General features: G+C 42.1%; 1 long non-coding RNA gene across 1 annotated transcript in view; it reads right to left on the bottom strand.

The window, feature by feature from the left end:
- Positions 1-7681: 7681 nt before the first annotated feature.
- LOC144007448 (uncharacterized) overlaps positions 7682-12852 on the bottom strand; it is a 224785-nt gene continuing 219614 nt past the window's right edge. The window contains exon 5 of the long non-coding RNA XR_013280175.1: positions 7682-8191. This is a non-coding gene — a long non-coding RNA (uncharacterized LOC144007448). The remainder of the gene's footprint in view (positions 8192-12852) is intronic.

Raw genomic sequence — 12852 nt, 5'->3', positions numbered from 1 at the left:
TAACAAAACACTTGCAAACGGCAAGGAGCACGAATGTAACACAAAACACTTGCAAACGGCGAGGAGCACGAATGTAACACAAAACACTTGCAAACGGCAAGGAGCACGAATCTAACACAAAACACTTGCAAACGGCAAGGAGCACGAATCTAACACAAAACACTTGCAAACGGCAAGGAGCACGAATCTAACACAAAACACTTGCAAACGGCAAGGAGCACGAATCTAACACAAAACACTTGCAAACGGCAAGGAGCACGAATCTAACACAAAACACTTGCAAACGGCAAGGAGCACGAATCTAACACAAAACACTTGCAAACGGCAAGGAGCACGAATCTAACACAAAACACTTGCAAACGGCAAGGAGCACGAATGTAACAAAACACTTGCAAACGGCAAGGAGCACGAATGTAACACAAAACACTTGCAAACGGCAAGGAGCACGAATGTAACACAAAACACTTGCAAACGGCAAGGAGCACGAATGTAACACAAAACACTTGCAAACGGCAAGGAGCACGAATGTAACAAAACACTTGCAAACGGCAAGGAGCACGAATCTAACAAAACACTTGCAAACGGCAAGGAGCACGAATCTAACAAAACAATTGCAAACGGCAAGGAGCACGAATCTAACAAAACACTTGCAAACGGCAAGGAGCACGAATCTAACAAAACACTTGCAAACGGCAAGGAGCACGAATCTAACACAAAACACTTGCAAACGGCAAGGAGCGCGAATCTAACACAAAACACTTGCAAACGGCAAGGAGCACGAATCTAACACAAAACACTTACAAACGGCAAGGAGCACGACTCTAACACAAAACACTTGCAAACGGCAAGGAGCACGAATCTAACAAAACACTTGCAAAAGGCAAGGAGCACGAATGTAACAAAACACTTGCAAAAGGCAAGGAGCACGAATGTAACACAAAACACTTGCAAAAGGCAAGGAGCACGAATGTAACACAAAACACTTACAAACGGCAAGGAGCACGAATGTAACACAAAACACTTGCAAACGGCAAGGAGCACGAATGTAACAAAACACTTGCAAACGGCAAGGAACGCGAATGTAACAAAACACTTGCAAACGGCAAGGAGCACGAATCTAACACAAAACACTTGCAAACGGCAAGGAGCACGAATCTAACACAAAACACTTGCAAACGGCAAGGAGCACGAATCTAACACAAAACACTTGCAAACGGCAAGGAGCACGAATGTAACACAAAACACTTGCAAAAGGCAAGGAGCACGAATGTAACAAAACACTTGCAAACGGCAAGGAGCACGAATGTAACACAAAACACTTGCAAACGGCAAGGAGCACGAATGTAACACAAAACACTTGCAAACGGCAAGGAGCACGAATGTAACACAAAACACTTGCAAACGGCAAGGAGCACGAATGTAACACAAAACACTTGCAAACGGCAAGGAGCACGAATGTAACAAAACACTTGCAAAAGGCAAGGAGCACGAATGTAACACAAAACACTTGCAAAAGGCAAGGAGCACGAATGTAACACAAAACACTTACAAACGGCAAGGAGCACGAATGTAACACAAAACACTTGCAAACGGCAAGGAGCACGAATGTAACAAAACACTTGCAAACGGCAAGGAACGCGAATGTAACAAAACACTTGCAAACGGCAAGGAGCACGAATCTAACACAAAACACTTGCAAACGGCAAGGAGCACGAATCTAACACAAAACACTTACAAACGGCAAGGAGCACGAATCTAACACAAAACACTTGCAAACGGCAAGGAGCACGAATCTAACACAAACCACTTGCAAACGGCAAGGAGCACGAATGTAACAAAACACTTGCAAACGGCAAGGAGCACGAATGTAACAAAACACTTGCAAACGGCAAGGAGCACGAATGTAACACAAAACACTTGCAAACGGCAAGGAGCACGAATGTAACACAAAACACTTGCAAACGGCAAGGAGCACGAATGTAACACAAAACACTTGCAAACGGCAAGGAGCACGAATGTAACACAAAACACTTGCAAACGGCAAGGAGCACGAATGTAACAAAACACTTGCAAAAGGCAAGGAGCACGAATCTAACACAAAACACTTGCAAAAGGCAAGGAGCACGAATCTAACACAAAACACTTGCAAACGGCAAGGAGCACGAATCTAACAAAACACTTGCAAACGGCAAGGAGCACGAATGTAACACAAAACACTTGCAAAAGGCAAGGAGCACGAATGTAACACAAAACACTTGCAAAAGGCAAGGAGCACGAATCTAACACAAAACACATGCAAAAGGCAAGGAGCACGAATCTAACACAAAACACTTGCAAACGGCAAGGAGCACGAATGTAACAAAACACTTGCAAAAGGCAAGGAGCACGAATGTAACACAAAACACTTGCAAACGGCAAGGAGCACGAATGTAACAAAACACTTGCAAACGGCAAGGAGCACGAATGTAACACAAAACACTTGCAAACGGCAAGGAGCACGAATGTAACACAAAACACTTGCAAACGGCAAGGAGCACGAATGTAACACAAAACACTTGCAAACGGCAAGGAGCACGAATGTAACACAAAACACTTGCAAACGGCAAGGAGCACGAATCTAACACAAAACACTTGCAAACGGCAAGGAGCACGAATGTAACAAAACACTTGCAAAAGGCAAGGAGCACGAATGTAACACAAAACACTTGCAAACGGCAAGGAGCACGAATGTAACACAAAACACTTGCAAACGGCAAGGAGCACGAATGTAACACAAAACACTTGCAAACGGCAAGGAGCACGAATCTAACACAAAACACTTGCAAACGGCAAGGAGCACGAATCTAACACAAAACACTTGCAAACGGCAAGGAGCACGAATGTAACAAAACACTTGCAAAAGGCAAGGAGCACGAATGTAACACAAAACACTTGCAAACGGCAAGGAGCACGAATGTAACACAAAACACTTGCAAACGGCAAGGAGCACGAATGTAACACAAAACACTTGCAAACGGCAAGGAGCACGAATGTAACAAAACACTTGCAAACGGCAAGGAGCACGAATCTAACAAAACACTTGCAAACGGCAAGGAGCACGAATCTAACAAAACACTTGCAAACGGCAAGGAGCACGAATCTAACACAAAACACTTGCAAACGGCAAGGAGCACGAATCTAACACAAAACACTTGCAAACGGCAAGGAGCACGAATGTAACAAAACACTTGCAAAAGGCAAGGAGCACGAATGTAACAAAACACTTGCAAAAGGCAAGGAGCACGAATGTAACACAAAACACTTGCAAATGGCAAGGAGCACGAATCTAACACAAAACACTTGCAAACGGCAAGGAGCACGAATCTAACACAAAACACTTGCAAACGGCAAGGAGCACGAATCTAACACAAAACACTTGCAAACGGCAAGGAGCACGAATCTAACAAAACACTTGCAAACGGCAAGGAGCACGAATCTAACAAAACACTTGCAAAAGGCAAGGAGCACGAATGTAACAAAACACTTGCAAAAGGCAAGGAGCACGAATGTAACAAAACACTTGCAAAAGGCAAGGAGCACGAATGTAACACAAAACACTTGCAAACGGCAAGGAGCACGAATGTAACACAAAACACTTGCAAACGGCAAGGAGCACGAATGTAACAAAACACTTGCAAACGGCAAGGAGCACGAATCTAACAAAACACTAGCAAACGGCAAGGAGCACGAATCTAACACAAAACACTTGCAAACGGCAAGGAGCGCGAATCTAACAAAACACTTGCAAAAGGCAAGGAGCACGAATGTAACAAAACACTTGCAAAAGGCAAGGAGCACGAATCTAACAAAACACTTGCAAAAGGCAAGGAGCACGAATGTAACAAAACACTTGCAAAAGGCAAGGAGCACGAATCTGACACAAAACACTTGCAAACGGCAAGGAGCACGAATGTAACACAAAACACTTGCAAACGGCAAGGAGCACGAATGTAACACAAAACACTTGCAAACGGCAAGGAGCACGAATGTAACACAAAACACTTGCAAACGGCAAGGAGCACGAATGTAACACAAAACACTTGCAAACGGCAAGGAGCACGAATGTAACAAAACACTTGCAAAAGGCAAGGAGCACGAATCTAACACAAAACACTTGCAAAAGGCAAGGAGCACGAATCTAACACAAAACACTTGCAAACGGCAAGGAGCACGAATGTAACACAAAACACTTGCAAAAGGCAAGGAGCACGAATGTAACACAAAACACTTGCAAAAGGCAAGGAGCACGAATGTAACACAAAACACTTGCAAAAGGCAAGGAGCACGAATCTAACACAAAACACATGCAAAAGGCAAGGAGCACGAATCTAACACAAAACACTTGCAAACGGCAAGGAGCACGAATGTAACAAAACACTTGCAAAAGGCAAGGAGCACGAATGTAACACAAAACACTTGCAAACGGCAAGGAGCACGAATGTAACAAAACACTTGCAAACGGCAAGGAGCACGAATGTAACACAAAACACTTGCAAACGGCAAGGAGCACGAATGTAACACAAAACACTTGCAAACGGCAAGGAGCACGAATGTAACACAAAACACTTGCAAACGGCAAGGAGCACGAATCTAACACAAAACACTTGCAAACGGCAAGGAGCACGAATGTAACAAAACACTTGCAAAAGGCAAGGAGCACGAATGTAACACAAAACACTTGCAAACGGCAAGGAGCACGAATGTAACACAAAACACTTGCAAACGGCAAGGAGCACGAATGTAACACAAAACACTTGCAAACGGCAAGGAGCACGAATCTAACACAAAACACTTGCAAACGGCAAGGAGCACGAATCTAACACAAAACACTTGCAAACGGCAAGGAGCACGAATGTAACAAAACACTTGCAAAAGGCAAGGAGCACGAATGTAACACAAAACACTTGCAAACGGCAAGGAGCACGAATGTAACACAAAACACTTGCAAACGGCAAGGAGCACGAATGTAACACAAAACACTTGCAAACGGCAAGGAGCACGAATGTAACAAAACACTTGCAAACGGCAAGGAGCACGAATCTAACAAAACACTTGCAAACGGCAAGGAGCACGAATCTAACAAAACACTTGCAAACGGCAAGGAGCACGAATCTAACACAAAACACTTGCAAACGGCAAGGAGCACGAATCTAACACAAAACACTTGCAAACGGCAAGGAGCACGAATGTAACAAAACACTTGCAAAAGGCAAGGAGCACGAATGTAACAAAACACTTGCAAAAGGCAAGGAGCACGAATGTAACACAAAACACTTGCAAATGGCAAGGAGCACGAATCTAACACAAAACACTTGCAAACGGCAAGGAGCACGAATCTAACACAAAACACTTGCAAACGGCAAGGAGCACGAATCTAACACAAAACACTTGCAAACGGCAAGGAGCACGAATCTAACAAAACACTTGCAAACGGCAAGGAGCACGAATCTAACAAAACACTTGCAAAAGGCAAGGAGCACGAATGTAACAAAACACTTGCAAAAGGCAAGGAGCACGAATGTAACAAAACACTTGCAAAAGGCAAGGAGCACGAATGTAACACAAAACACTTGCAAACGGCAAGGAGCACGAATGTAACACAAAACACTTGCAAACGGCAAGGAGCACGAATGTAACAAAACACTTGCAAACGGCAAGGAGCACGAATCTAACAAAACACTTGCAAACGGCAAGGAGCACGAATCTAACACAAAACACTTGCAAACGGCAAGGAGCGCGAATCTAACAAAACACTTGCAAAAGGCAAGGAGCACGAATGTAACAAAACACTTGCAAAAGGCAAGGAGCACGAATCTAACAAAACACTTGCAAAAGGCAAGGAGCACGAATGTAACAAAACACTTGCAAAAGGCAAGGAGCACGAATCTGACACAAAACACTTGCAAACGGCAAGGAGCACGAATGTAACACAAAACACTTGCAAACGGCAAGGAGCACGAATCTAACACAAAACACTTGCAAAAGGCAAGGAGCACGAATCTAACAAAACACTTGCAAAAGGCAAGGAGCACGAATCTAACACAAAACACTTGCAAAAGGCAAGGAGCACGAATGTAACAAAACACTTGCAAAAGGCAAGGAGCACGAATGTAACACAAAACACTTGCAAACGGCAAGGAGCACGAATCTAACAAAAAACACTTGCAAACGGCAAGGAGCATATGGAGAGAAATTTGTGTCTTTATTTTCAATCAAACAAAAAAGGAATTTGCAATCAAAAAAAAATTTCAATCAAACAAAAAGGGGATTTGCAATCAAAAAAAAATTTCAATCAAACAAAAAGGGGATTTGCAACCTCAAATAAATTTTAATCAAACAAAAAAGGGTTTTCATATAAAATAAAAATTTGCAAACAAAAAACATTTCAAACATGGATTTGTATTTTAATAAAATCTTTTGCAAACATTTTTTTCGTTTTGTTTGCGAATCTGTTTTTTGGTTGCGAATCTGTTTTTTGATTGAAACCTGTTTTTTGGTTGCGAATCTTTTTCTGTGTTGTGTGGGCGGGGTCCTCCGTTCAACCGATGATAGAAGCCTTGTCATTGGTCAGCTTGGAAGCCGCTGCGACAACTTTCATTGGTCAGATAGGAATGGGGGTGTGACAATGTTCGTCTGACTATTTCCTGGTTCATTTTGTCCAGTCGCCGCCAGCATCGAGGTAAATATAACCCCCCCCCCCTCACTTCTAGTTTTCCGTTTTGTTTATCTGACATTTATCTAAAAGCAACCCTTGATCTATCGTTTATCCGGTGATTTGTTCTAACCATTACAATTAACGTAATCACTCACTCAGCATTGCTTAGCCATGTTTGCTAGCTAGGTAACTGATGGTCCGATACATGAGTCAGTCATGAAGCTATGTTGTTGGCAGTCAAAACACAAATATACGACTCATTGGGATAGCGGTTAGTATGAAGGTTTTTTTTGTTTTGTTTTTTAACTCCTAAAGAAACCTTTGCATTCGCTTTACATACAAGCAGGACTGGGAATCGAATATATTTACACTAGCTGCTTCCCCTTAATTTTGGATGTTTGAAGTAGAGATTAAATTCGTGATAATTCTGTGATTATTATTTATTGGTCCTGGTTGTTTACTGTATGAGTCAGATTGAAACAGAAGGGGAATCTGAGTTGTAGGTGTACTTTTGCAATTACACTGACTAGATTTTTTCTTTTAGAGTGCGAGCAGACCAAGGGGTAGAAAATGTAGACATAGCGAGATGCATGTTTACTGTAAGAGGAGCAGGCCAGGGCAGTTTTATTGCTGGTAAAAACGTAGATAACCAGAGGAAAAAACTTTATATGAGTAAAAGTTCTTGGAGTTACTGTAGCTTTCATAAATGTATTTGATATTACAGATCCAGCAAGCTGAAGAGGCACGAAGAGACCATCACGGTGAACACGGGATCGTTATACCTGACATCCACTGTCGTTTACCTGAGGAAAGACTTGTTGCTTTACGGCAAATCAATCCAAACAAGGAGTCCTTGAGTTTTGGTCGCGTCATTTAGTTGCAGACTCTCAATGTTGCTTCTAGTGCTAGTGTCTCGCGGCCCAAAGGGTCATTTAAATTTATGTAAAAAATGAAAATAAATTCCTGTGCAAAACAGTTTGACTTTTATTTCATTAAAAAAAGCATGCATATGAACTAACAACCAGTCAATTATTCAGCATTTTATAGATTTTATACAGACATTTTTCTCAAGAAATGATTGGCCTGCCAACAAGAAATCAAGAAAGCTCAGAAAATGAACTGTTAAACTTAAAACAAACATTTTGGTAGGAACAGCCTGTAATTACTCAAAAAAATGAAATGGATGTGATTTTTTTTTTTTTTTTTGCCCTTTCAATTACACTGTGTCAAATCTGGCATCAAAGGTGATAGCAGTCAGTAGATGTGATTTAAAGGAATGGTAATCACTCATATGAGCAGTTGGAAATGTAATGGTGTTTGTGCAGGGGGTAACATAATGTGTGACCTGGCATGTGTACCTCACAATTGTGGTCAAAGTTTATTGATATTTTAAATTGCTCTCTGTCTGACATAAGCAGGTGCTTGTGGCCCTGCTCAGTTATCCACAGCATCACCTCATGAAGAGAGGTGACCAACCACCAACTTCATCTTCTGCATCTAAAAAGTAAAGAAAAGTGTGCTTGAATTAAGTACCAAACATGTAAAAAAAAAAAAAAACTGACAAAGTTATGTTTGACACATGTTTTGAACATTATTGAAACAGGAAAACTACAATGAAACAATCACAGGAACTAAATGTATTTATATTACGTAATCTCAGTCACTTCCTCTGTATTTCAAACCACCAAGACATAATAAATGTAGCAGAGGCTACTTATTTCAATGACCAGAACTTCTCATAAGTGATTAATAATTAGCATTTTATTAATGTAATGATGTAATAAAATAATCAGGAATAAGCATAATAACAGCTATCTCAGCAGGCCGTTTATTTGGGCCGTTTCTCGTACCAACAAAACATCACGATTCATGACTAGACTAACCAAAATCAAACGTTTACGTGGCCTGGATCCTAGTAGTAGCAATGTCACCGCTTTGACGGTGCATGAGTTCCCCCTCTTTTTCAACCTGACTCGTACAGTAAACAACCAGGACCAATAAATAATAATCACAGAATTATCACGAATTGAATCTCTACTTCAAACATCCAAGATTTAGGGGAAGCAGCTAGTGTAAATAAATTCGATTCCCAGCCCTGCCTGTATGTGAAACAAATGTATGTATGTATCATGTATCAGACCATCAGTTACCGAGCTAGCTAACATGGCTAAGCAATGCTGAGTGAGTGATTACGTTAATTGTAATGGTTAGAACAAATCACCGGATAAACGATAGATCAAGGGTTGCTTTTAGATAAATGTCAGATAAACAAAACGGAAAACTAGAAGTGAGGGGGGGGGGTTATATTTACCTCGATGCTGGCGGCGACTGGACAAAATGAACCAGGAAATAGTCAGACGAACATTGTCACACCCCCATTCCTATCTGACCAATGAAAGTTGTCGCAGCGGCTTCCAAGCTGACCAATGACAAGGCTTCTATCATCGGTTGAACGGAGGACCCCGCCCACACAACACAGAAAAAGATTGGCAACCAAAAAACAGGTTTCAATCAAAAAACAGATTCGCAACCAAAAAACAGATTCGCAAACAAAACGAAAAAAATGTTTGCAAAAGATTTTATTAAAATACAAATCCATGTTTGAAATGTTTTTTTTTGTTTGCAAATTTTTATTTTATATGAAAACCCTTTTTTGTTTGATTAAAATTTATTTGAGGTTGCAAATCCCCTTTTTGTTTGATTGAATTTTTTTTTTTTTGATTGAAAATGACAAATTTCTCTCCATATGAGCACGAATGTAACAAAACACTTGCAAACGGCAAGGAGCACGAATGTAACACAAAACACTTGCAAACGGCAAGGAGCACGAATGTAACACAAAACACTTGCAAACGGCAAGGAGCACGAATGTAACACAAAACACTTGCAAAAGGCAAGGAGCACGAATGTAACACAAAACACTTGCAAACGGCAAGGAGCACGAATGTAACACAAAACACTTGCAAACGGCAAGGAGCACGAATGTAACACAAAACACTTGCAAACGGCAAGGAGCACGAATGTAACACAAAACACTTGCAAACGGCAAGGAGCACGAATGTAACACAAAACACTTGCAAACGGCAAGGAGCACGAATGTAACACAAAACACTTGCAAACGGCAAGGAGCACGAATGTAACACAAAACACTTGCAAACGGCAAGGAGCACGAATGTAACAAAACACTTGCAAACGGCAAGGAGCACGAATGTAACACAAAACACTTGCAAACGGCAAGGAGCACGAATCTAACACAAAACACTTGCAAACGGCAAGGAGCACGAATCTAACACAAAACACTTGCAAACGGCAAGGAGCACGAATCTAACACAAAACACTTGCAAACGGCAAGGAGCACGAATCTAACACAAAACACTTGCAAACGGCAAGGAGCACGAATCTAACACAAAACACTTGCAAACGGCAAGGAGCACGAATCTAACACAAAACACTTGCAAACGGCAAGGAGCACGAATCTAACACAAAACACTTGCAAACGGCAAGGAGCACGAATGTAACAAAACACTTGCAAACGGCAAGGAGCACGAATGTAACAAAACACTTGCAAACGGCAAGGAGCACGAATGTAACACAAAACACTTGCAAACGGCAAGGAGCACGAATGTAACACAAAACACTTGCAAACGGCAAGGAGCACGAATGTAACACAAAACACTTGCAAACGGCAAGGAGCACGAATGTAACAAAACACTTGCAAACGGCAAGGAGCACGAATCTAACAAAACACTTGCAAACGGCAAGGAGCACGAATCTAACAAAACACTTGCAAACGGCAAGGAGCGCGAATCTAACACAAAACACTTGCAAACGGCAAGGAGCACGAATCTAACACAAAACACTTGCAAACGGCAAGGAGCGCGAATCTAACACAAAACACTTGCAAACGGCAAGGAGCACGAATCTAACACAAAACACTTGCAAACGGCAAGGAGCACGAATCTAACACAAAACACTTACAAACGGCAAGGAGCACGACTCTAACACAAAACACTTGCAAACGGCAAGGAGCACGACTCTAACACAAAACACTTGCAAACGGCAAGGAGCACGACTAACACAAAACACTTGCAAACGGCAAGGAGCACGAATCTAACAAAACACTTGCAAAAGGCAAGGAGCACGAATGTAACAAAACACTTGCAAAAGGCAAGGAGCACGAATGTAACAAAACACTTGCAAAAGGCAAGGAGCACGAATGTAACACAAAACACTTGCAAAAGGCAAGGAGCACGAATGTAACACAAAACACTTGCAAACGGAAAGGAGCACGAATGTAACACAAAACACTTGCAAACGGCAAGGAGCACGAATGTAACAAAACACTTGCAAACGACAAGGAACGCGAATGTAACAAAACACTTGCAAACGGCAAGGAGCACGAATCTAACACAAAACACTTGCAAACGGCAAGGAGCACGAATGTAACACAAAACACTTGCAAACGGCAAGGAGCACGAATGTAACACAAAACACTTGCAAACGGCAAGGAGCACGAATGTAACACAAAACACTTGCAAACGGCAAGGAGCACGAATGTAACACAAAACACTTGCAAACGGCAAGGAGCACGAATGTAACACAAAACACTTGCAAACGGCAAGGAGCACGAATGTAACAAAACACTTGCAAAAGGCAAGGAGCACGAATCTAACACAAAACACTTGCAAAAGGCAAGGAGCACGAATCTAACACAAAACACTTGCAAACGGCAAGGAGCACGAATGTAACACAAAACACTTGCAAACGGCAAGGAGCACGAATGTAACACAAAACACTTGCAAAAGGCAAGGAGCACGAATGTAACACAAAACACTTGCAAAAGGCAAGGAGCACGAATGTAACACAAAACACTTGCAAAAGGCAAGGAGCACGAATCTAACAAAACACTTGCAAAAGGCAAGGAGCACGAATCTAACACAAAACACTTGCAAACGGCAAGGAGCACGAATGTAACAAAACACTTGCAAAAGGCAAGGAGCACGAATGTAACAAAACACTTGCAAAAGGCAAGGAGCACGAATGTAACACAAAACACTTGCAAACGGCAAGGAGCACGAATGTAACAAAACACTTGCAAACGGCAAGGAGCACGAATGTAACACAAAACACTTGCAAACGGCAAGGAGCACGAATGTAACACAAAACACTTGCAAACGGCAAGGAGCACGAATGTAACACAAAACACTTGCAAACGGCAAGGAGCACGAATGTAACACAAAACACTTGCAAACGGCAAGGAGCACGAATCTAACACAAAACACTTGCAAACGGCAAGGAGCACGAATGTAACAAAACACTTGCAAACGGCAAGGAGCACGAATCTAACACAAAACACTTGCAAACGGCAAGGAGCACGAATCTAACACAAAACACTTGCAAACGGCAAGGAGCACGAATCTAACACAAAACACTTGCAAACGGCAAGGAGCACGAATCTAACACAAAACACTTGCAAACGGCAAGGAGCACGAATCTAACACAAAACACTTGCAAACGGCAAGGAGCACGAATCTAACACAAAACACTTGCAAACGGCAAGGAGCACGAATGTAACAAAACACTTGCAAACGGCAAGGAGCACGAATCTAACACAAAACACTTGCAAACGGCAAGGAGCACGAATGTAACAAAACACTTGCAAACGGCAAGGAGCACGAATCTAACACAAAACACTTGCAAACGGCAAGGAGCACGAATGTAACAAAACACTTGCAAACGGCAAGGAGCACGAATGTAACACAAAACACTTGCAAACGGCAAGGAGCACGAATGTAACACAAAACACTTGCAAACGGCAAGGAGCACGAATGTAACACAAAACACTTGCAAACGGCAAGGAGCACGAATGTAACAAAACACTTGCAAACGGCAAGGAGCACGAATCTAACAAAACACTTGCAAACGGCAAGGAGCACGAATCTAACACAAAACACTTGCAAACGGCAAGGAGCACGAATCTAACACAAAACACTTGCAAACGGCAAGGAGCACGAATCTAACACAAAACACTTGCAAACGGCAAGGAGCACGACTCTAACACAAAACACTTGCAAACGGCAAGGAGCACGAATCTAACAAAACACTTGCAAAAGGCAAGGAGCACGAATGTAACAAAACACTTGCAAAAGGCAAGGAGC

The sequence above is a fragment of the Festucalex cinctus genome, chromosome 19 (genome assembly GCF_051991245.1).
Source record: "Festucalex cinctus isolate MCC-2025b chromosome 19, RoL_Fcin_1.0, whole genome shotgun sequence".
NCBI classification, from domain to species: domain Eukaryota; kingdom Metazoa; phylum Chordata; class Actinopteri; order Syngnathiformes; family Syngnathidae; genus Festucalex; species Festucalex cinctus.
Note: the sequence above shows the minus strand (reverse complement) of the source record. Positions and strands in the feature narration are given on the sequence as shown.